Below are 26,219 nucleotides of genomic sequence, written 5' to 3' on the forward strand. Positions count from 1 at the left end.
CATCGTCATGACATCCCCTCATTATATTACCACTACCATCACTGTCATCACCACCATCACCGTCCAAACTGTTACTGAACTCTCATTATGTGTCTCCCAGGAAGTTGCTTCAGCACCTCTCTTGTGTCCTCTCATCTGGCCCTCACAGTAAACCCATGTTCTAGATGAGGAGACAGATCCTTAGAAGCTGGTCTGCCCGAGAGCACATTCAGTCCCTCACTCGCTCCTTGTTAAGTCTTTCAACAGATCTTCACCACGTGTGTGTCAGGAGGTGCAGAACACGTGAAGCCACGGCTGCCAGTTCCAAAGGCATTAGCCAGGTGCACGGGCCATACATATTAATAAGTGTAACAAGATTCCAGAATCGCATAAGCCAACAAAAGGACACCTGGGGCACAAAGGAATAAGAGATTGACTTAGTCTCCGAAACATTCCCTGAATTATGCAAATGAATTCCAACCTCCTCAAGTGACCCTGGGCACTAAGAATTTCCACTTGCGCCTCGGTGTGTGAAAACACTGCCGTCTAGCAAATAGCGTGGGGTGCTCATATCTCTCTTAACGGCCACAAAAAGAAAATGGAAACTCACATTGCCTACTCACGGGGGCCACCGAGTTCAGGCTGCTCTATGGGGACTTCCACTCCCACTCCTATCAAGGGCATGATGTGGTCAAGATAGAACAGGATGAGTGCCTATAGACATAGCTGTCATTGTCACTTGCAGCCAACAGCACAACGCACAGAGCCCAGGGCAGCTCCTCACAGATGCTCGTAGCTCTGTTTGCTTTGACTTAGGTTCTTTGAAACTCATTCTCCATCTTGGTTCTCCGTGGATGCTGTAAATGAGCTCAGACTGGACTCTAGAATAAAGACGGTCTTCAGTTCAGAATCAATCTGGACAGAAGGAGGCTCAGAATCTGGACAAGAGTGGGTACTTTATCAGATGTCTTGTCATCCTGTAGCTTTTATCTCTTGTCTGACTTGCTCAGAAAGGTCACTTAGCCTCCGATGAGTAGCCACTTCCCGGCTCACCCTGTGGCCAATAGCATCGCATTCGCTCATTGGGCAAATGATTCTTGAGACTCGAGCTATCTGGGGAGAGTTAGTCCTGGGAACCTAAGTTCTTTCTAAGTATCTAGGTGGCTATAACAGTTCAAATGTCAAAGCGACGCCGTCCCTGGCTGCCTTCCCAGGCTCCTGCCATGGGTTGAAGACAATTCACTTTCTTGCACTCTTGTCTAAATGTGTGCAGTATAGTCAAGGACCCAACAAGGACCTCGATGCTTAGGAAAGACAAGTGCTGCTACTTAGACTTTAAAGGTATTGATATCAATGAAATTCCTGTTTATACTTTTTTTTTGGTGAATGTATATAAAGTCATCCTTATGAGGGAGAAGGAAGATGGGGCTAGAATTGCTTGGTTTAACTGAGGTGACCCTCCCCTAAGCTTCCCAGAGTGCATCTGTACCTTCTGACTTAGTCAACGGTGACATCTATATTAGGATGCTCCCCTAATTCTAACTGGAAGGACACAGCATGATCTGCAGCTGCCAAGCAAGCAGCTTAAGTAATTCTTACCTGTGTGTACACAAGGGTTCCTAGGATGTTCTCCTGCACTCCTTTCTTTCGATATCTCATCTCTCAGAGTGACCCTCTCCCAGCCCCCTTGCTCTCCAATGGTGTTACCTGCTTTGGAGCTTCAAACAAACAGAAGCCTGCAAGTGCCCCTCACGTCCTTCTTCCCTCACCATTTATCAGTCACCATTGGGTCCGATCGCACATGGCAGCATTTGCCAATTTCTTGGTCGTGTTGCTCCAAGGAGCTCCGAGGCTCCAGCGGTATTTCCTAGTTCATCTTCATTATGAATAAAGCTTTCCTGTCGCAAACACACGCTCACTGGACATATTCTGTCACTCATAGGACAGGCAGGTGTGTGGCTCTCACAGACACTACCACCGCAAGGATCTCTGACCTGGGTCAGTTCACACCATCGCTGTGCGAGAGCTCTAATCCCTCTTCACCTTACAGATCCTCGGGGATGATGTCTGTCTCTGTTCCTTTGTTCTACCGACAGCGGCATCGTCCGGACTCTGAGTCCAATGTCTGTTTTCCTAGTGAATGCCACTGCTCAGGCCCCCTTTCTCCCTCTGGCTCTTGTGCAGGGAACTCATTCAAGCCTCTGGCCCCTCCAGCCGATGGGTCGCTGGCTTACTTGCCTCTGTAGACAGTCTTTTGCAAGCATGGCTGTGCTGAGCGTTAGAAGGCCCTGGGTTGCCCGTGTGCCTTATCATACTGAGGGCTAACGGAGCAGTCAGGACTACTTTCCCACTAGAGTTCAGAACTGAAATGTCCCCGTCCAGCCTGCCTGGTGGAGACGGGTTACTAGAGGCAGATCCTTTGGTGGTTATGTCCTGGTTCCAGCTTGTCTTCCCTGCTTCCCAGTTGGACCCTATGAACAAGCCTCAGCCATAATTCCCGCCATGAACAGAGCCTCCAGTGACTTCCCCACAGTGATGAGCCAAAGCTCTCACACCATGAACCCTAACGACACCCCCTCCTAAGCTGTCCTAACTTGGCCCTCCCAAATGACATGCCCTGCCATCTTTTGTGTGTGTGATGGTCATTTCCATGTGTCTGTTGGCCAGTACACAGACACTACTTTTCTTGCTCATCCAGATTGCTGGGATCAGGATTTCCTGGATGTGGCTATTACCCATGATCACTTGACTGTCCCAGATATCTTGATGACCTTATTCGTGCCTGGAAAAGCCTTCTGAGCAGAACAGGGGCTTTGCAAAGAGGGGTGGAGGACACTTGTAGTAGTAGTTCCCAGCAACAGCAGTAGCTCCCTGTGGTTGCCCGAGGAGTCTGGGCTTCCTCAGCTGGCCCCTCCATGCTATGCCAATATCACATGGAGAATCTGCTCACCCCTTTACCCAAATCTGTATCTGCGGTGTGCTGATGAACTGTCAGGTACAACTTGATATAAAATAGATGAGGGGAAAAATCCAGATGGCGGCAGGAAATAAAACAGAGGAAAAATGAGATTCATGTTGGCTCTGGTGTCTTAGTTCTTTAACCCCGGGGGTTCCGGTGGGGGATCCAGAGGCCCCTCAGTGCCCATCAGTCAATACAGGCAGCACCCCGTGGAGTGGCCTCCCTAAGATGCTGCCCCTGGTCCCCTTCAGCGTGGCGTGGCATCCTTCTTGGCTGAAAGGGGCTTCTACTGTGACCCTACTGGATTCGAACTTTTATCCACCATGGGATGATGTCATCCACTCCCGGGATCGCCTCGGTACCCACATGAGCTATGCCTGGCTTGCTGTAGACTGCCTGTGAGGTGCCCACTGTGTTGTCCCTTATCCTGAGAAGGCAGAGCTCCCAGGGTGTCCCACTGAGCCAGTTGTGATAGCCGGTCATTTGTTCACAAGATCCCAAGGGGCAACACTCTCTACCCTGCTTTAAGAACCATCCCCTCGGTGGGACAACACTAGGGGAGGCTGGTGAGTGGCCTATCTCCCAGCATGCCTCACCCCAACCTGGTCAGAGTGCCTGCTATACTTTAACAGGACTCCTTCGGGGTTCTTTCCTGGGTTTGGTGGGGGAAGCCCCGTCCCCACCACCTCTTCCCAACCTCGAACAAAACTACCATTCTCCACACTGAACTCTGCCCCCACACAGGGGAGGCCGGCTTCCTCCATGCCGGCAGCCTGTCGGGTTCCGATTAGGCCAGGGAAACACCACAGGAAATGAGTCCGGGAGAGGAAGGCTGCGATTTCTTTTTTAATTTTAAACACCAGATTTATTATTATTTTTTAAAAACGACAGTGCCATGGCTGTGCCAGGCCAAGGAGGAACGTGAAGAATGCGTGGTTCCAAGCGCAGTCAGGCCCTCCCGTGCTGTCTAATGAAAACCCGTGGGGCGCTCCTCTCTGTCCCCGGGGAAGATTGGGTACAGCTGGTGCAGGACACAGACTCCACCGACTCAGGAAGGCTGGAATCAAACTGTGCCACCTCAGCTGTGACTGGCAACCTGGGCACATCCCACAGGTACTAACCAAGCCTGTCCCCAACTGCTACAGTTGGCAAGACGACAGGTCCCAGTTGCAGGGCAGGAAACTGAGCCTGGGTCACCTAGCTGTGTCTACTCTGGGCTGAGGAATGAGTACATAGAAATTCACAGTAACAGGTCCATAGCTAGGGCCCAGCCCTCACCTGCTGGGGTAGCCAGCAAATCCAAGTGCAAAGCAGCCCCTGGGAGACAGAGCTACCATCTCGACCAGGTCCCTCCTGCCTCGAGGAAGACCCAGCCATGTTTCCAAGCCCCTGGCCAATTAAAGCCAACCCATCCCGGTGTGTTACAGCAATCTCCCTCACCAAAAATCAGCCAACCATGGGCTTCTGTCACATCCACAAAACCCCTTCCCAGCCACACCCAGGTAATGCCCTGAAGTAGCCAGGAACAGTCACCTCAACATTGATACAGAACTGTCCAGAAGCAGCAGGATTTGATCTTGAGCAGTGTGGTTGCAGGGTCCAGCATCTGATGCTGTTTTTACTAACAATATTATCTTTATCATTAAAGGTGCTTTGGGGGAGCAGACTTTAGGCTTGTTGGGGAACTGAGCAGAAAGTACAGTTAGAACGCACAGACCCTTTCTCCTGGCTGTGCACGCTTTGTCATTACTAGCAGACATCTTGTGACACACATGACTAATGCTGAGCCAGCATTGACACCATGACCCTGCAGACTCCACAGCCAGAATAGCTCTGTGTGCATCTCTGTGTCTCTCTGTGCTTCTCTCTGTGTTTCTCTGTGTCTCTCTCTCTCTCTGTGTTCTCTCTCTCTCTCTCTCTCTCTCTCTCTCTCTCTCTCTCTCTCTTTCTGGGCTCTATTTGTTCTTTGGCTTTGGACAGACAGAGTAGCTTCTGTGGTGCTGTGTGCTCCCTCCACAGTGGCCACAGTTTTGTACTTTCCAGAATGTTCTAGAACTGAAATCATGCACCACAAAGCCCTTTCAGATTTCCAGGCCAGGACCCCAACTGGCAGCACCTTCCTTTTCAGTGCTGTGTAATATTTTCCAGCCTACATAGGTCACAGAGTGATCATGACCATGCAGGGCAGGTGAATACAAGTTTCATCCCCATCTGCACAAATCTCAGGAGTGCGGCTGGCTGCTGGCTCGATGGCAAGGCTATGTTTGTGTCTGTGAGGACTGGTCAGACTGTCCTCTAAGGCAATGGTAGCATTTTGATGTTCTAAGATTGCACAGCCTTTAAAAAACATCTCCCAATCCCTCTGTGGTGTTAAATGGCAATATGATGCTCAGAGCAGAAATACAGGGGGTGCTAAATGATGCTCAGAGCAGGTATACAGGGGGCGCTAAATGGTGCTCAGAGCAGGTATACAAGAGGTGCTAAATGCAAGTGAGTTGGAATACAGCAGTCACCTGGTGTGTTAATCTTCTACACAACTTTCTCATCTTGAGGACCTGTGTACATGATGTCAACCTCCCTGTCCCTGTCTCTCTGTGTCTCTGTCTATGTTTCTCTCTGTGTGTCTGTGTCTGTGTGTCTGTGTCTGTGTCTGTGTCTCTGTGTCTCTGTATCTCTGTGTCTGTGTCTCTGTGTCTGTGTCCCTGTGTCTGTGTCTCTGTGTCTGTGTCTCTGTGTCTCTGTCTCTGTCTCTATGTCCCTGACCCCCTCTTTCTCCTAGCCCAGTCTGGCTTGCCTCCAGTCTTCACCTCCTGAACACTGAGTTTTCAGATGTGTGCCACCACGCCCAGCCCTGCTCCCCTGGGGTTGGACGTTGACGGAGAAGCCTCCTGTGACCGAGCCATCCAGCCACCCCTTCCTTTAAACTCAAGTCACAACCAGTTTTGCAGGCATCTCTATGGCCCTGGCCACACCATGGGGTGGTAGGACACTGGAGATGAGGCCACACTGGGCACTCAGAGTCAATGTTCCTCATTTCCCATTTGTAAATAAATATATTTGCTCATCCAAGGCCAATCAACAGTGGTATGCGGGGACTGCTCCCTACTGCTCAGATACATTCTGTTGGCCATGGACACCGGCTGGTGTACTAGAGGCCCAGCTGTGAGGAGCACGCATCATGCTCAGAAAGCAAGGTGGCGCAGCCCTCCAGCTCACTGGGCACTTGGGCATTCAGGGTTCTCAGGGTGTTGCTTTGGGGGAGAAGACAGAGGTTTCCTTTGAGTTCTTCCCCTTCCTCTTTTTCCCCTTCCACTCTTCCTCCTTCTTCCCCTTCCTCTCTCCCTTCCCTCCCCTCCTCTCCCTCCCCCTCCCACTCCTCCCCTCCTGCTCCTTCCCCACTGGGGTGGGCTTGTATTGTGCACTTGCTGCATTCTTCTCTACATTACATCTTGCACCATCCTCCCACCAGCCCGGTGCTGTGGCATGGCCCTATTGGTATCTCAGCCCTGGGCTCTCATGACCTTGCCAAAGACCATGCCCACTATTAAGTGCCAGAGAGGCGGTTCTGAGTCTGATTCCTTGCATTAGCTGATGATTAACTGGAATCCCTCAGCATCAAGTAGGCACCTACTGTATATTGAACTCATAGGCTGCTGGCTCTCGCTGGAGAAGGTCCGTGAGTTTGGATTGGTTGGTGCATGGAGAGACGAGAGACCGACCGGATCGGCAGCCTGGGTTTCCGCTTGTTGGCCAGGAGGTACATGGGTAATCTCCTCCCTGGCCTTGCTCTGTGAGGATGCTGCCTGACATAGCAGCTTCAGATACCTTGGGAAACATTTGACCCCACAGTATTGGTGGCTGTGGCTACTATCAACCTTCCCTGAGGCAGCCACCTTGATCTCCTGCAGCAACTGGTATGATCCTCCAGCCCGGACCCTTCTCAACCGAAATTGGCTTTGGGAGGAGTCACCTACCAGCCTCTCTTCAGCCTCTTACGTACCTCTGGTTTCAGCATCCTGGAGCAGGCTCTCAGGCTGAAGAGAGCTAGAGCTCACCCACCAAACACCAAAAATGCCATCATGTATAAAACAAGTGTTTGGGGGGTGTTCCTGTTCAGGTGTGGCCTGAGACAGCGCTCATGGCGTTACAAGTACTTCCAGTTGCCTGGTGGGAACCCCTTCCTGGACCCTGGAGCTGCTCCCATATTCTGATCATGGCCAGTCATACCTCCCAGCCCCTCTGGAAACTTCCAGAACAGGCCGACTTCTCCTTTTAAGAGGTTCCAAATGGTCCCCACGTTGCGTCTTTATTTCCCGAGATGAAGGCAATTTGGGTGTCATGAGGCCTTTGTAGAGATGTCAAAAGAACGGTTCACGGGGAGAAAAAAAAAAAAACGCCTTCCATTTCTACCCTGATATGGCTTCCACCGTGGAGATAAAAGAGCCAGGAGGAGGGAGACCGCAAGACAGATAATTCACAGACTGTCAGAGCTGCTTGAATTTCATCCCCACAGGCAGAGCCGGGGTGAGCCCAGGGTCTTTCTCCAGGAGAGCCGCCCGTGCCCCCAAGTCCTGAAGCGATAATCCCGCCGCGGGGCCCGGACAGGGTTGGACATTTTGTCCCTGCTGTCAGCATCACAAGCTCCCGAGCAGATGGAGTGGTGTTGGCAGTCGTAAACCACTCCCGCCCCACCAGGGACAAATAGGTTAGCGGGAGGAATTGGCGCCGTGCATGTCATAAAACCCTCCAGGCCTGTCATGTTCCGATAAATCTTGATTTTTGTAACAGAGCAGCAGAGAGGTTCCCAGCCTTGGGTTTCACAGGTGAGCCACGGACTGATGGATCGTTCGGGAGCCAAAGGGGGGAATGCAGGGGCCAGTGAGGAGGACAGAGGAAACTTTACACGCAGCCCTGCCCCCACCAGGCTCCCTAGGCCCCAGGCGGAAAACCCAGCCTGCAAGAGGATCCCATGCCCTTTCTCTCTCATCTCTGTGGCAGGGGGACCAGCCTCGCCTCCACCCCTGGACCCTCTCCAAGGCTGATAAACAGTAAGTGTTTAATAAGTGCCAACAGAGTGGGGATTTTGGAAAGGGAATCTGTCCACCGCAGAGCCCTGTGTACCTGTTGTTATTCCACCTGGCCAGAGGGGGCGCCTTTGAGCCACTAGCCCACCCTAGGGAGGGAGGGCACTTAATCTCACACAGGTGCCTTCTTGCTGGTAAGCCTGTGGTAAAGCACTGGAAATAAAGACACAAATTTGGAGGTTCTCCAGGGGCTGTGAGAGCAGAAGCAGCAGGTGGGAGGTGAGCAGAGGCTGGCCCTGCACACAGGGGATACCGAGCTTGGGAAACAAGGCTGAGAGGACAGACTAGAGGGACTTTGGACCTGGCCCAGTCAGGATGAATAAGTGTGGGTGTGAGAAGCGGATTCTGTGGAGAAGTGAGTACTGAAGTCGTCCAGGTCAGGCAGGGAACCAGCCAGTGGGCCGCCAGAGGCTGTAGACGCTGTAGCTGGTGTCCACAGGCCTTCCTCAGGCAGCAGATGGCATGGCTGGCTTCCTGTGCACAGAAAGCGTAGGTGTGCATACGAGGGGTAGGTATGACAGCCCGGTACCTTGCTGTGGGTCTGCTGCGAGCACTTGGTCAGGAATTTTGGAATGCCAGGCAGGTAAATATGGCACAGGGAAAGTCTTGGGGTCTCTCATACAGAAACAACCAAATGGCGGTTTCTTTTCAGAGCTTTGTCTTGATGTTGGGGTGACAGCGGGTCCTGTTAACTGTCACCCTCACATCCATGGCTGGTTAAGATTCTGAGGTTCAGAACCATGACCACATGGTAGAGGGGAGGAGAGGTCTCCCCGACACGTCATGCAGGGGAGTTCCAGGTCACATCTCTGTGTCATGGTCCCCCCACCCCCATTGCTCTTTTGTGCTCTCAACCATTTAGAAGTGTGGAGTGACAGCCAATAAATCCCAATACTCGGGAGGCTGAGGCAGGGGAATGGAGAGCTTGAGGCCAACCTAGGTAACTTCCTGAAGCTTGTTCTCACAATATAGAGTGAAGCCAGAGGCCAGTGGTTGATGTATACCAACAAGTCTGATAACCTGGGTTCAATCCCTTGGGACCCACATGGTGGAAAAAGAAAAGTTGCTTTTGCAACCATGGTGTGTGCATACATGCACACACATATACACATGCACCCACATCTGCACATACATGCACACACATGCACATGTGCACATGCACACATGTATGAACATGCATACTGGCACACATGCACACACACATGCACATGCATACATGTACACACATATACACATGCACCCACACCTGCACACACATGCACACATGCACACCTGCACACACATGCACATATGCAAATGCACACATGTATGAACATGCATACATGCACACACATATGCACATGTATACATGTACACACATGTATGCACACACATGCACACACTCACATACACACACACATACACACACACATCATTGAGTAAGAAGCCTGGAGAAGGGAACCCCACCCCTGTCACAGAAGGCTGTAGAAAGCAAGAACAACCTGCGCTCAGCTCTGAACCACGTGGCTCAGAACTTTCTGGCCTGCCAGCCATGTTTTTTTTCCCATTAAAGAGCGACAAGCCATGTGTCCCTTGAAGGATTTTGAGATGATTCACTGAGACGTAGAAGTCAATTTTCAATAAACACCAAGAAAGAATGGAGAAGGCATTGACCACTGTGACTCCAGCGGGACATGGGCACTCGCCAGCCTCTCTGCCCTGTGACACAGTACCATGTGCCCTTCCTGGAGGGGTCCAGGCGGGTGCAGGCCCAGGGGTCTCAGGCAGGCTGGAGTCCCAAAATAGGTAATCAGAGGGTCCCATTCAGCTTTAGTCCATGCTGTTAGGACTCAGGCAGGCAGATGGTGGCTCCAGGCTGTGAGAAGCAAGGAACTCTAAGCCCGCCCGTGTTTGCACATCTGTGCAGCATAAACTTTCCCAGAGATTGTGCAGAAACTGAGAATAGTGCTCCATTAGGGGCCAGGGTATCTTCCTAGACTCGCCTGCAGACAGGAGCCAGGAATGGGAAGGGAGAGCTGCTAGCCGGAAATGGCTACCACCCCTTTTAGGATGAAGAGCAAGCCAGGTGACCTGCGTTGGGACCTGCTGGTGCTATGAAGAAGGGGCAGGCTGTGGGTGAATTTCTCGGTTGCCTTGTTTATCAAGTGGGAATGAGGGGTTCCCTGGCACAGAGTGGATTTATGGTTACTGTTCCCAACCTTCTGTAAGTAGGATGGTCAGGAACATGGTCTCTCCTGCAGCTGTCCCATGTCCCCTCCCACCACTGGGACTGCTCAGGCAGGACTCAATCCCATTGCTCGGATGGGCCTGCAGAGGTCTGCACTCTGCCTGGCTCTTAGGGGCAGTCTACCAAGAACCATGCCTACTCCTCCCCTCGCTGCCTCCTGCTGGCCTGAACTGGAAGCTGGACTGAATTTGGCTCCCTGACCCCCACAGGACACATGGCTGCCATTTGTTGGCATCAGCAGCATCCTTGGCGTCAAGAACAAATGTCACTTCCCACCTGCACACCATCTGGGCAGCAGCACCCCATGTCGGCGGTTCAGATCTCGCCCTGAGCGGAGAGGAGAAGCCCTTTGTCACTCAGCCGGCTGTCCCTCTAGCCTCTGTCCATCTCGTTGGAACTGTAAAAAGCTCTTTAAGGCCCTGGTTTGCAGAGATACCAGAAGCTCAGAGGTCAGAAACCTGAGCTTGGTGCTAAAGAGACGCAACCCTCCTGGGAGGAGAGGGGGCCCCTTAATGGCTTCAGCAGATGTGCAGACCAAGGGGCCCCCTGCCCACCTGCAGATAACCCCTGACCCTACCCCTCCCACTGGACCAGTCAGAAAGTCCTAGCCATAGGGAGGTCGCCAAGTGCCCAGTGCCCTCCCCAGGCCTCCCACTGTCAAACTTCTTAAAAGAGCCTTCAGCAAATGAGGCAGAATGGTGCCTCTGCTCAGGGCTGACCTGGACCCTCCGTCGCTGCCTGGGGTTCAGGAATCTCTGTGATGCAATCCCACAGGGCTGAGCTCCATGATCTGATCAGCTCCCCTGACACAGGCATGGATGTCCCATTTCTGGCTCTGTCTATAAATGGGCCCCAGCTTCCTCTGGCTGTACCTATGATAGTGCAGGAGCAGAGACATCTGTGGTTATAGAACAGCAGCCTTTGAGAAACATATGAGCACATGCACATGTGTGTAGAGTGTATGCACCTGTGTGTAGAGTGCATGCATCCTGTATAAGGGGTTACAACATTTTTATCATTTCCTGCTGCTCCCTTTGGCAAGAATTTCATGCTGCATGTAGAGGGTGCACTGCTCTTTTTCATGGCTGCATACTATTCCCAGCTTGGTTAGTTCATCATCTGACTAAGTGTCACATAGCCCATCATTTACACACAGCTTTCCCTGTGGACTTGCCATGGTTCTATAGGACATGAGTCTGGTCCCTTCCCTGGAGTCTGGTCCCACTAAACCTCTATCCACAGCTGGGAGGAGCTCAGGCCGCCCTGGCTGCCTCTGCTGCCTGCTGTGTACATTGACTCTCATGTCTGTGGAGAGTGCCTGGCAAGGGTTCAGCAGACCTCACTGAATCTCAGAAAAATGCAGCCCTGACGGAGGAGGCAGGAGGGGCCCAGCAGGGACCATGGTATCTGGCATTCCAACCCCTTTCTCAGCTGTGTAGTCATGGAACCTGACAGAACAGATTCAGTGGCTTCAAGACACAGCCTGCGTCATTCAGAACAGCAGACTTCAGAGTGATTCTAAGCTCTCAGCTCAGCCCCACCAGTGTTCTAATTCTAACCCAGCTCCTCACATACAAGATTCCTCAGAGGGTGCTGTTCACTGAGCCTCAGGCCAAGGGTAATTCCAACAGGTCTGCACGGGGGCTAGAGGGGTATTTAAAATTGGGTGTGTACTTTCACACATGGGAGCAAGTATGTGTGCATGTGTACATGTGCATGTATGTCTGTGTATGTTGCATGTATGTGCATATATGTGCATGTGTGTGCTTTGTATGCATGTGAGTGCTTGTCTGTGTGTTCATGTGTACGAGTGTGTGTTTGTGTGTGCATGTATATGCATGTCAGTGTACTTGTGTGTGCACATATGTGTACAAGCATGTGTTTTTGTGTACATACATATGTGTACATGGCAGTGTGTTTTTGTGTGCATATGTGTGTGCTTGTGTGTGCATGCATATATATGCATGTCAGTGTGCTTTGGTGTGTGCTTGTGTGTGCATGCATATTTGTACATGTCAGTGTGCTTGTGTCTGTACTTATGCTTGCATACGTGTGTGCTTGTGTGTATGTTCATGTCAGCCTGTTTATGTGTGGTGTGTGTACTTGTGTGTACATGCATATGTATGCATGTCAGTGTGCTTTGGTGTGCACGTGCATGTGTGTGTGCTTGCCTGTGTGTGCATATGTGTACAAGTGTGTGCATGCGTGTGCATGTATGTGCGCTTATGTGTGCATGTGTATGCTTATGTGTGTGTGCATGTCAGTGTGCTTGTGTGTGCTCATGTGTGCATGTGTGTGCATGCTTATGTGTGCATGTCAGTGTGCTTGTGTGTGTCAGTGTGGCTGTGGATGTTGAGGTGTGTGCTACTCCAGGGGCATATCATCCACTTTTTGTGTGTGTGACAGTGCCTCTCATTAGCCTGGAACTCAGTCCAGGGAGCCCAGGCACAGCACTTCTCTCTGAGCCATCTCCCCAACAGTTACAGGATTCCATCTATGACAAAATGCTATTTGTGCAGCTCCAGACATGGACTCGTCTTGATTTTTGTCATTGCTGGCTGAGAAGGTGTGACTCTCTGGACACCTTCTTCCTTCCTATGGGGACCTCCCCAACCAGATCCTGGTCCCCAGGACACCATCAGGTGTCAGAGTCTGAAGGCAGAGACACAGGCTTGTCTTCTCCTGTGGTCTCCACCTGAGTCCTCAGCTGTTGGGTTATACACAGCCCCTGCATGCTGTGGGCTTCTACCTGGAGGCAGGAGGCTTTGGCCACTTCTCCCACTCTGGCTCTGAGATTCAGGATCAGCCGGTGTGCCCACAGGTCCATGGGACTAGCTATTCTTTCCAGAGACAAAAACGCTGTACAGAGTCCCACAAGCCTGAGGCTGTCACAGATAAGGCTTGCTCCCTCTGGCTTTTTCCTGCAGGACTTGTGGAAATAACTGGGTCTGTTTGACATCAACTGGGTCCTCCCAACCCCCACCCATGGCCTTCCAGTGACCTTTGGCTCTGGGAGGGAGGAAAACGTCACTTTTCCCTAACCCACTGGACTCTCTGAAATGACAGTGACAGAGGCCAGTATGACCTTCCCAGAAAGGCCTCTGGGACTTAGGAAAGGATCTGCACCCAGCCGAGGCCAAGAGTCCCCAGCAGCCGCTCCTCAGATAATGGTGAGGCCTCCTCCAGAGGGGCTTCTCCCAGGACTGGGGCAGTGGGCAAGCAGGAAGGCAGGGCGCGGCCCACAGGACACACGGAAGAGGAGGAAATGACCAGCCGAGTCTAGACGCGTTATCTCGGCCCGCGGGCACTGGCCCACACTTGTCCATCGGCCCGGAATGGACTTCCTGCCTCAGATTTACGCCAGTGACTTCACCCTCTTGCTATCTCGACAGCCCACTGCCCGCTCAGCTCTCAGGAATTAGGGGCCTGATAACAAGTCTAGACAGCTTCGAGGTTGGAGATGGATCGCTCTCCAGGGCAGGGGGATAGCCAGCAGCGGGCTCTAGGGATGTGAAGGCCAAAGTGCTGGCCAGCACTCAGCACAACGCTAGTGGGAGTCTGGGGCTCTTGTTTCCTCCCCAGCCTCACCACCCTGGGGGTGGCGGGACGAGGCATAAGGCTCAGTTCAGTGAGTGGGACACTCCATCTCTTTCCCACATGGTAAGGCGACACCCCGATACCTAGACAAGAAGAGGCCACCGTCTGAAGATGGGGGGAGTGGTCAGACGACTATAATCCAGTCAGGGGACAGGACTTAGGATAAATATACACAGCCACCTCACCAAAGCCCTGCTACCACAATACCGAGTGTCACTGGAGATATCTTCATTGGTGTCCTGCCTAGGGACCTGAGGACACATTGGCACCCACTTACCAACCAGCCCTGGGCTCTCATCCAGCCTGAGTGAGACGCCAGCCTCTCTGCCCCTTCCATCCCGGCTACATAATGAATTGTGTCCCCCCAACTCACAAGCTGTCCAACCTGCTGTGACATCCTTTGGAATTGGGGTCCTTGGGAAAAGAAGTTGTCGAACAGGGGTCCTGCTGGAGCAGGAAGCCACCAACAAAGACAGCAGGACCCTGTGAGAAGCTCTACTTACAGAAGGACCCATAGGCGTCCCCAGTGGTTCAGCCAGGATAGAGGCAGTGCAGGGTGTAGACCAGTGTCCCATGCTGTAAGGCAGAAAGCTGTAGAGGGCACTGCACATCCTCTGAGAACCACAGAGGCAATACGCGGCCTCACAGGGCTACCCACAAAGGCCATCTCATCAACAGGCCGTACACTGGTTTGTTTTCTCAGTGGCTTTTCCACCTATACCTCCATTTGAAACCCCTGAGTCACCCCCAATCCAGCCACCTGTACACAAACACTGTCTTTATCTGTGGCAGGGAGGAGGCGTCCAAACTAGACAGTATAGGGAAGAAGACGGAAGGTGCCGTGGCTACCCTGATTGAGGCCTCCACACTAAGATCTCGGCTTCCTTTGAGCAATAGCAGGTGCCAAGCCAAAACTAGCCCCAAAGGCAAGCCACTCCTCTACCTGTGTACAGGCACAAGTGAGGTCAGAGTGTGGCTATGAGGCAAGGGCAGCGTGAACGAGGCATGGCTCGGTGTGATTGACACTCAGGGTGTGAGAGGCGTGGGTGTGAACGGGAGGCGTGAATGTGTGAGTGACGAGGAGGGGGTGTGTTTTTGTGAGAACATTCCGGGTCGGAAACCAGAAGCACTAGATTAAGCAGAAATTCAAAGTTTTTCTTCCACGGTTTTGAAACAGTAACAAAATGCTCGAGACCAGCCGCTTACAAAGAGAAAAGGTTATTTTGTCTCCAGTCAGTGACCAGCTTCCATTGGTGGAGCTAAGCCTCTAACCTCACAAAGAAGCCCAACAAAATAAAGGCAAGAACTGGAGTACTGGGGTTCCACTGACCCTCGTGGGCATGTCCCCAGTGACCCAGAGACCTCCTCTTGGTCCCAAGTGTCACCTCTAAGGTGGGAAAGATGATAGAAGCAGAAAATCAAGGTGGCCTTGGCTGAACATCCATGATTTAAGTAGACAAGGTTGAACGTGGTATAGTTAGCGTCCACCGTTATGGGTTATGAGGAAAATGCAAATTATTAATACCACATCACCTCATATTGGCTGCCGTGAGGGACACCAACCTGACATGACTGAGTGGGGAGACAGGGCCTCATTGCTGGAACATCTTTTGATACTACCTCTTGAAAGAATGACTTGGGGCATCTTAGCAATATGTGCCCAGGGTCCTACTGGATGGTACCCAGCCCTGCCCACACCCCACAGAGACCACAGGGACACAGCTAGGCTGATCAGAGCAAACCTTGGAAGGTGTCCACGGCTGCATTTTGCATGACTGAACTTGTACAAGGTCTTGGGAGGCAGATCAGATCTGTAGACTTGGGGCAGCCCCACGGCAGAGGAGAAAGACAGAGGAGTGCAGTGTATTTCCACAGAAAGCAGGGTGGCTCTCTCTATAGGGTGAGCTCAGAGGCCTCCTGAGGGAACCATCCTATAGTTAAAGACCCGGGGGTGGAGTGGGGCTTCGAGGGTCCTGGGCCCTGGGGGTGACAAGGTGGTCAATGCTTTTTCTCCCTTTGGGGCTGGGCTCTGGTGACCTTGGTATGCACTATGGTGTTCTCCCAAATGTGTCATTTTTGAGGCATTTATTTCATATTAATAAAACATTTATGTATAAAAATAAGGGTTCTGTCTGAATGTGGTGGCACACACCTTTAATTTCAGCACTCAGGCAGAGGCAGAGGCTGAAGAGGCAGGAGGATCACTGTGAGTTTCTGGCCAGCCAGGGCTATGTAGAAAGACCCTGTCTCAAAAACAACACACACTTAAAACAAAAAAAAAAAAAAAAAGAGTTTAAAACTCTTGATGGTGGGCAAGCTTGTCTGGACGCTTGCTGTGTTTTATAAAGAAAAGACTCAGTATGAAGACGCTTGTCCCTCGGAGACACACATTCGAGGCACAGAATGCAAAGGGACTGTGTTGGGCACTCCCTACGGTCAACTTAGGGAGCCCTTCCTACCTCAACTTTTCAATAGCTTACATTGAAGTCCCACAGACTGGGATGGGGCAAGGGACGGCCCTGTCACAGAGCTGGGAGGGCAGAGTCTGGGTGCAGAGCTCTTATCCCTGCCTGGGGGATGGGGATGCTCTGTCTGGGAAAGAGGAAGTTAGAAGGAAGTGACTCCCAACTCCAATGTGTGGGGAAGGGCAGACAGAGGTCACAGGTCAGAGAGTGAGTTTGACCAAGAAACTCGGGTCACCGCGTACAAGGACTCCGGAAAGTTCTGGTGGGCGTCACAGGCTGATTCGTGTCACCAGGCTATCAGGCTGTGTCTAAAGTGAGGAAATGAAGGCCTGAGGGACACCTTGAAACAGAGATGGGAAGGGACAGCCCCCCAGCCCCACGAGGGTCACCACATCTGTACCAAGGCCACCCATTCCGCTCCAGGACACGGGGCAAGACACCAGGGGGCATGTCTGGTCAGATTCACTCACACACATTTTCAAGACAAGAGCCAGTAAGAGAGGCAGAGGCCACCAGTCCTACTCTGCCCCAGCTCTCCAGCTCCAGACAGAGTCCCCGAAACCTCTCCACTCACACCAAGGATCAAAAGTCAGGATCTGAAGTCAGGGCAAGCAATTGTACCACACTAAACTCTCAAGGGTCACGCTGAGCCAGGCTGCTTGGGCCTCCCTCCACACCCTCTTACAAGAAGTTTTCAGCGTATGCCATCCACGGGCCGCTCAACTCCCCTTTCTAAGTCCAGATCAAGGCTTTTCATCTTTCGGTAGTCTGGCCACCCTCATGCAGTTCAAAACCACTCCAATCCCTGCTGGATTCCATCTCCAAAGGAAACCCAGCCTCCTCCAGTTCTCAATCCACCTCTGACATCTAGACTTGTCTGCCCTGGATGTTCTGTGTAAACCCAGGGTCCTCTGGGTGTGGTCTCTCTTGCCGGACACACATTTAGGGTTCATCCATGGGGCACCAGGAATTGGGGTTTGTTCCTTTTAATGGCTAAATAATATTCCTCAGCAAGGACCGATCCCACCCCATCTGTTTATTGCCGCCTGTGGAAGGGCATCTGGGCTTTTCCACTATGGGCTGGCGAGTTATTCTAATGCTTGGACGTGTGTGTGCTTTTCTCTTGTGCGTTTGGCCTCAGCTGTGCACAGTGTGCGGTCCTCAGTGAAAGTCACCAGACCACACTGCAGCAGACCAGGAAATGGCCTGTGTTCATATACGGTCCCCAGTGTGTCCACTCTCAAGGACCTTTAGACGAAGACACTTGGCCATGTCAGAAGCTTCAACTGTTTGATGACCCTGTCCCCTCTGTCAGTCTTAGAGGAGCAGAGTCAGCCTGTGGAACCTTGCTGTGCTCTTAAGAGGAGCCCATGATGGGACTGGACACCCATTGTCCCCAAATTTAGGGCATCTCTTACAGCTTACCTACAAGAAGCTTCTAGCAGTGAGGTGTGGGTGGAGGACTCATGTCTGAGAGGGACAGGTACAGGTGCCTTCATGCTTGGAACAGACTCTGGATGCTCATGCATTGTGAATGACCCAGCTTTGTTGTAAGACAAACACTGGCCTTCCCTGACTGAATTTGCCCCTCTAGACAGTGGGCTGATGGTTCCCCATCACATGCATAGTTCTCAAGGCTAGCAGCCATGGTACCAGCATCTAGGTGTCAGGAGGGATGCAGGGCTAAGAGGTCCCAGCACGTATGGAGACCTGAGCATGGTGTGGACCAGGTGTCATTTGCTGCGCACAGAGGATGGGTGATGGGTGATGGGTGATGGAGTAGTGGAGTGGACATGGCATCCCCTGATTTAGAGACACTCTGCTGACTTTCTGGAACAGTCCATGGCTTCTCAGGTCTAAAGAGCTGATGAGTCTTAAGTGGGCATAGCCTCTGGGCATCGACCACACTCCTAGGAAAGGCCTGGAGTGCGGCAGAGCAAAGGGTGCGGGCTGCAGGTCAGGCTTTCTTGGGAAGCTTTGCCACACTGCCCAAAGCTGCCTCCAGTGTGTGTGTGTGTGTGTGTGTGTGTGTGTGTGTGTGTGTGTGTCTGTACAGGTGTATATGTGTGTATATATGTATGTGTATGCATGTGCATGCATGAGTATGCATGTGCATGCATGTGTGTATGTGTGTATGTATGTGTGTGTGAGTGTGAGTGTGTGTGTGTATAGGTGTGTATGTTTGTATATATGTGTGTATGTGTATACATGTGTATATAAGTGTTTATGTGTGTTTATGTATGTGTATGTGTGTATATATATGAATGTTTGTGTATGTGTGTGTTATGTGTATGTATGTGTGTTTATGTGTATGTGTGTGTTTATGTATGTGTATGTATATATGCACGTGTGTGTGTGTGTGTGTGAGATGTGTATGTGGGTTGGTTTGAGCTACACTAGTAAACCGGTTTGCTGGGAACTAGAGAGAGAACATGTTGGAACAAGAACCTCTGATATTTCCACATAGAAGTCCAAGCTTCCAGGGACATCAGTAGCAGACGGGAGCTAATCAATGAATGTATGAGGGGCAGGGCTCTGGGGCTCTGGGGCTCTGGATGGAGGAGGCTGCAGGGCGTCTTTCCTCTTCTGGTGGCTCCTGTACGCTCAGGTGAGAGTTGTTCCCTGGGTCATAAGCATCTGGCCAAGTCCTCTCCCAGGATGCCCTGGAAGCAGAAAACAGGCCGAGTTCACCTTCTCATTCCCCCTTTACGATGTCTACACTGACCTTGGCTCTCCTTCCACAAAAGCACACAGAGGCATCATGGTGTCCCCATGCTCCCTCACCCAGATCCACCTAGGCTGATTCAGCGTGGAGGCGGAAGGCTCTGATTTCACTAATTCCCGAACACAAGTTAGTGTTCCCGGAGACCGTCCCCGTCACAAAAGGCCAGGGTACGGGCAGGCGAGATCTTGTCACTTTGGGGACACATGTGGTTGCTTATCGCTTGTGCCTTCAAAGCACCATATTTAGAGACAGATATTTTTCATAAATAAGCAGGGGTCAGAGCTGATAAAGCTCAGCACATCTGAAACAACCTCGTGTTCCTGGCGCAGCATTCCAGCGGGTACCTTGTGGCCTGGCGGGACTTTGAAATCGTCACAACAACAAAAGGTTTGTTTTTCCATCCAGAGAAAAGTGGAAAGACAACAGGGCAGTCGCACATTCTGTCTCCAGGCAGAGCCCCTCAGACAACAACCTGCATGGCCCCCGGGCTGCAAAACATCCTCAGCTCTGAGCTGTCCACTATCAGAAAGGATCATGGGAAGATGGGAGCTTTCTTGGGGTTGGGAAGGCCTCGGAAGAAGGATGTAGAAAAGAGAGCAAGAGTGTTCTCCTGAGCCAGGTCATCTGGGTGCGAATCTTGCTGACACCATCTAACAGGATCCCTTTCCTCTTCAGAGCCTCAGTTTACCCATCTGCCAAATGGCATATAGTTCTATTACCAGGGTGGTTGAGAGAGACAAGGACTAATGATGCAAGACTTGGCACTAACACAGGTCACGCTCCTTGCTGTTTCTACGTCTGTGTCAGAAATCGGAGGCATGCTAGTCTGAAGAAACAAGTCTTCTCATGGAGTCTTAGGATGCAAGCATGAGGGCCTGAGTTCAGATCTCCAGAATCCATATAAAGAGTCATGTACACCTGTAACCCCATTGCTGGGGAGGCAGAGAGGGGAGAATCCCAGAATGTGCTGCACAGCTTAGATGAATCAGTGAACTACAGGTTCAGAGAGAGACCCTGCCTCAAATAAAGTGGAGAGTGATGGAGGAAGACTCCAGATGCTGACTTCTGGTGTGTGTGTGTGTGTGTGTGTGTGTGCGTGTGTGTGTGTGTGTGTGTGTGTGTGTATGTAAGTGTGTTAGTATGTGTGTGTATGTGAGTGTATGCATGTACTAGTATGTATGTGTGTGAGTGTGCATGTGTGAGTATGAGTGTGTATGTGTGTGTGAGTATGTAAGTGTGTTAGTATGTGTGTGTATGTGAGTGTATGCATGTACTAGTATGTATGTGTGTGAGTGTGCATGTGTGAGTATGAGTATGTATGTGTGTGTGAGTGTGTGTATGTGTGTGAGTATGTATATGTGTGTGAGTGTGCATGTGTGAGTTATGTATTGTGTGGGTATGTATGAGTTTGTATGTGTGTGTGAGTGTGAGTGTGAGTGTGTGTGTGTGTGTGTAAGGGTGAGTTTGTGCTCACACCATCTTGATCTTCAGCTTCCTCCCTCTCTTTCTCCCTCTCCCTCTCCCTCCCCCCCCACACGTGTACATGCACATGCACAATCAGGAAAGCATAGCCCTTATCTGAGCAGTTAGTTTTCACACTACTGTGGCACTTCTCGTACCTTCATGTTATTTTGGTCACCTTCTGAGCAGACAGACACTAATTGAGTTGGAGCTGGGCCCTGTGGGTGAGTCTTTTCCCTCTACCCAAGACTCAATGGCAACTCATGGTCTCCAAACCTGCCTGGCTCTCCCCTATGCTGGGCCATGTTCTAAGTGCTTCTCAGCCTCTAATTTAGTCCCCAGGGAGCCGTGGAGTCGCTGTGATAGCTCCATCTGCGAGGTTAACCTGAGGCCCAGAATGGCCAATGAAACTTCTCCACTGTTTGAGAGTGGCTGAGGCAGGGTCTGTGTGAGGCAGCTGGCCCCGGGTGTCCACTCACGAGTCACTGGTCAGAGGAGGGTCGGGTGAGCTGTGAGAAGAGCTGAAGTCAACATGAACTTCGGAAATGGGAGTGAGGCTCAAAGCAACCATTTGGCACGGTACAGTGACTCCTCAGAAGGTGGCACACAGAGCTGAGGTGTGACCTGAGCTCCCACTTCCAGCTACATACCCAGAAGGATTCAAAGCAGACATTCAACAAAGTCTACACCCACGTGTTCCCAGCAGCAAAAAAGGTGGGAAAAACTCAAAGGTTTCTAAGCAGAGGAAAGAATGAAGACAAGATGTAGCCTATCTGTACAGTGGAATATTGCTCAATCATGAAAAAGAAACGAGCCTTTGCGACAGCTCAGTAGGCAAAGGCACATGTTTCCAACTCTGATGACCCGAGTTTCATCCCCAGGACCTACATAGTAAAAAAGGATGGAACTGGCTCCTGCAAACTGTCCTCTGACCTACCTGCCCACGTGCATGCATGCACATGCACACCCATGCATGTATGCATATGCATGTGCACAAATAAGTGTAACACAAATGTCGTTTGGGCTTCAGGGAACCATCATGCAGTAAAGAGGCAAAGGCGTAGGTCATGTGTTGTATGTTCTGTTTCTGTAAAATCATTCAGAATAGGTAAGTCCACGTAGGCAGTTTGGGGAGGAGAACAGAAGGAAAAGAGAGTCCAGAAGGTAGAGTGCTTCGTTTGGGCTGGCAGAGATCATGTATGGCCAGATAGAGGTGGTTCGCAAACATGAGTCTTTCCAGTGCCCGGAGATCCAACGCCGCTTCCTGGCTTCTGTGGGCACTGCACTCACAGCACGAACACACGCAGATCTGCACACACATATCCATCGTTACGAAGAAATCTTTTCTTCGGGAAAAGAATCCAGTCGATGGGCCAAGTTTCTAGTTCCTCAAAGGCACAGACAGGAGAATGCAGGACCCAGAATACGGAAACTCAAGGAGTCTTCACACAACCCAAGCTCACTGCCGACTCCCACCGCCAATCCTGAAGCAATGGAGCATGACACGCTGCCGGACGGACGAAGAATTCAAAGCACTTCTTAGGGGCTGTCTGCAAACATTAAGAAGATATAGAGAAATGATCGATGAAACCGGGAAAATGACACGTTCGGTGTCCTATTAGGCAAATTTTCTGTCGAAAGAAATGAGGGGAGAGAGAAACTGCAAAAGGCCGTTGTTTCTAAAGGAACGCCTTGAGCATGGGAATAGGCAGAGTGCACTTGAAGCAGAGGTGCGGATCAAGGCTACCAGGTCAGCTCAGGAGCAAAGCAAAGAGTCTGTGATTCTGCTTGTCATGTCGACCTGAGCAAGAACCATAGGACCCACCCAAGGACAGGCTAGCTAGCTGCAAGCTTTGTCAACAGCTAAATTCATTCATTCGCTCATTCATTCATTCATTCATTCACGTAACCAGCATTAACTGATAAACACCCGCCTGGGCTCAGTGACGAAGACAAACCCATTCTTGCCCTACTGGAGCTTATATGCATTCTAGAGACACACAGATAGCAAGCAAAGTATGGTCTGAGGTAGAAATGAAAAACGTATGCCCTGGCAGGTATCTCTCTTCCCCAAATGAGAAGTCTCCAGCCCAGAGAGAATCATGGTCCTGCTGGAGGTCCCACACCGTGAGAGCAGGGCAGGCGTTTCAGATCTGCCAACCAGCACACCTTACTGGGGACTCGGAGAGGTCACTCCACAGAGCCTGAGGAACAGACTGTGCCCTTTGCCCTGAGACCGTGGAGGTTTCCTGGGTGGCGGGACTTGAACCTGAGGTGCAAGAACTATATTACAGGGCCCTCATGGTTCCTGTTTGCCGTGACTGAGTTGTAATTTGCTAAGATGACCAAAATAAAGGTGGTTCCCGAGGAGTCTGAGGCGCAGGCAGAGGGCTGCAGCAAAGAGCGCACGTATGAAGAGCTACTGGTCAACCTGAACCCCATCATGCAGCCGCCTGACGTACAAGCTCTACAGATGCATGAAGAAGGTCGTGAAACAGAAGCAGATTTGTCACAGGGTGGAGGAGGTCAGAAATGTGTCAACAAGGGCGAGAAAGGGATCATGGTTTTGGCAGAAGATACATTGCTGATTGAGGTGTACTGCCACCTTCCAGTTTTGTGGAGAAACAGAATTTGCCCTACGTCTACATTCTCTCTAAGACGGACTTGGGAGCAGCTACAGACTCCAAGTGTCCCACTTGTGTGCTCACGGTGAAGCCCCATGAAGATCAGGAGGTCTAAGATGAGTACCTGGAGGACGTTCAGGCACTGCCTACACCCCTGTGAGAGACTTGGGCTGCAACCCAGCCCCTGTTCCAAGAGCTGCCCACCCGTACAGCATCTCCCCGATTTCTTGATGCGTGAACTTCCCAGGCAGCTCCAGCAGTTGCTCTTGGAGGTAGAGGCAGCCTCTTGGTCACCATTGCCACCTCCTGTTGAGCTCTGATGACGAGGATATGGGATAGAAGTAAATGCTAAGGCGAGAAAAAAAAAAGAGAATTATATTACAGAGGGGATTACGGGAAGTCAAAGTATGAGGACAGCAAGAAGGGGAGAGGTTTCCAGCTCTAAGAGACTCCACTGCAGAGATGGGAACCATGCTGATCCCTGAAGTGACCACCCAGGCACCGTGTCCTGAAGCTGCTTCGTGCCACTTGGCTGACTTCCTCCTACGTCAGTGGTTCCCAGCCTGCCTCGTGCACTAACCCTTATGCTGACCCCCAGCCTTAAAACTGTTTCATTGCTACTTCATAACTGTAATTTTGCTACCGTCATGGATCCTGATATAAATATCTGATGCACAGGATCTCTGATATGGGACCCCCAAAGGGGTTGCAACCCACATATTGAGAACTACTGTCCTACCCAAGAATGGGGACTGCCTCATCTTGAGGAGTAGAGGGGACTCCAGGAAGTACCCCCCCCCAGCCTTAGCTGCTGTTGGAATCACTTGGGGAGCTCTCCAAGTACACCGGTCCTGGGAGAAGGCAACATCACAAGCCTTGGGAGGGAGAGGTGGGGGGGGCTCCTAAAGATGTTGAAGGGCAGCCAGAGGTGAGAGGAGCCTGTGTCTGCTGCCAGGCACTGTTCCCGCCAGGAGGCCCCAGGGAGGCTCCACAGGGTTAGAGAACGGACTCTTCCTTCAACCAAAGGAATTCAAGGGCTAGGGGGAAGGAAGGTCGGGGCCATCAGAGTCGTGGCGAGTGTTTGGCATGGGTCTTTCTGGAAATTCTTTCATCCTTTCTGTCCCCTCCCCATCATTTTCTGGAGGCAAAAATAAATACTGACATCTCCGCTTGTGTCAAAGTGACGGGTGTGTACACTATTAGCGTGAAAAGCTATTCCCAGAGCCAAGCTAGACAGCCAAACAGAGAGTTGCTGTCCATAGCCGTGTGACCAACATTTCCAGCAAAGCTGTTTCGAGCTATTTCTGTAACGTGACTCTAAGTGGGTAATGTGTGGCTGCGGCTGGGATCGGGCAATGAATGCCTTTTTTTGTTTGCAGCCCGAAAATCAATAGCAGACTCCAGAATCCTGGGCCATTCATGAGCAAGGCAACCTGTATCACTGAAGGGAGGCAGTAGGCAGCCCTGCCCTGGAGGTGGCCAGCAGGGTGGGGGTGGGGTCAGCGTGGGACCAAACCTCCAGAGAACCAGGACCAGCCTCAAAGGAAGGGTATGACTTTCACCGCCATTGCCGACCTCGCCTGCATGCACAGTTGATTCCCACGGAATGGAGTCTTTCCTATATCTTCTGGGTAACTGGGAGGCTCTGAAGCTGGCCTCTGTATCCCAACAAATGCCCCGGGTATAAACTCTGTCTTACTTAGGGTTTTATTGCTGTGAAGAGACACCGTGATCGTGGTAACTCTTACAAAGGAAAACTTTTGGAGCTGGCTTTCAATTGCAGAGGCTTAGTCCCTTATCATCATGGCGGAAAGCATGGCAGCACACGGGCAGACATGGTGCTAGAGAAGGAGCTGAGAGTTCTATATCCGGATTAGCAGGTGGCAGAATCCAGTCCTGGCTTGAGCTTCTGAAACCTCAAAGCCCATGACATACCTAATCCAACGAGGCCACGCCTACTCCAACAAGGCCACGCCCAACTCAACAGAGCCACACCCACTCAACAAGGCCACACCTACTCCAAGGCCACACCTTACTCAACAAGGCCACGCCCACTCCAACAAGGCCACCCTTCCTAATACTGCCACTCCTTGAGTCTATGGGGGCCATTTTCATACAGACCACCACACTCTCCACTCCTGGAGATTTTTTGCAGGGGAAATGGTAATATACCTCAGGACCCAGGCAGCCAAACATCCGTCTGGGAAGGCCTTAAACTGTTTGCTCTAAATTTCTATCCAATTCCAAGTTTAGGGAGCCTTGCCTTGGTTCATACCTTTAAGGCTTCTGGACCCGGGCACAAAATTACCTGTGGAGCCCCTGCAGTGTCCCACAGGATCCCCTCAAGCCAAGAGCTCAGCAATCACTCCTAGGTGTCCACATGTCCCAACACTCCGGTCAGTTTCTAAGCAATTTCCCGGTCACCCTGTTCTTCCGGCTTTGAAATACAAAGGGGTTTTTACTCTCATAACAATGTATGCATGGCTAGTCCTTGACAGAACTCAATCTTGACAGCTCTACCTCTCAGCCCGGGTCCCCAAAGCTGTCCCCAAGTCCTCAGAGTCAGCCCTAAGGATCTCAGTCACTGTGGAAGCTCAGAGCTCAGAGAGGTCCAGACATTCTGCCTGTAATACCCAGCCTCTATGTCTGTTTGGTGGTAGGATCCTCCTATCTTCTGAGTCTTCCCAAGCCCTTCCTCTTGACTTGATGTTGCTCTGGCAAGCGCTTTCCACAGAACATACTCTTCAGGGTCCATAGCAAACGACCCTGCTGTGCCCTCTGTTCTTGGGGACAACTTGACCCCATAAACATCCTCCAATCTGAGCTGTAAGGTGTGCCCTCTGTTCGCGATAGCCCAGTTCTGGCTTCCTGAGATTTCACCCTTCCCTGGGAAAGCTGAGGGTACCTGAAACCCATCTATCCACGGGGGTGGGTGTGAACGTGCCATGCTGTGCTTGTAGAAGTCAGAGGATAACTTGTGGGAGTCAGGCTTCTCCCTCTACCATAGGAGTCCCAAGAATCAAACCCAGGTCATGCAGCTTAGTAAACGCCTCAACCCTGACACCCTCACCAGCCTCCAGCCCCCTCACCAGCCCCCA

At 51.4% G+C, this 26,219-nt stretch overlaps 1 pseudogene; it reads left to right on the plus strand.

Annotated features, from left to right (window-relative positions):
* The first annotated feature begins 22,838 nt into the window (after positions 1–22,838).
* On the plus strand, positions 22,839–23,281 carry LOC116886044 (annotated as a pseudogene).
* Positions 23,282–26,219: the final 2,938 nt, after the last annotated feature.

Source organism: Rattus rattus, chromosome 17, assembly GCF_011064425.1.
Source record: "Rattus rattus isolate New Zealand chromosome 17, Rrattus_CSIRO_v1, whole genome shotgun sequence".
Classification (NCBI taxonomy): Eukaryota; Metazoa; Chordata; class Mammalia; order Rodentia; family Muridae; genus Rattus; species Rattus rattus.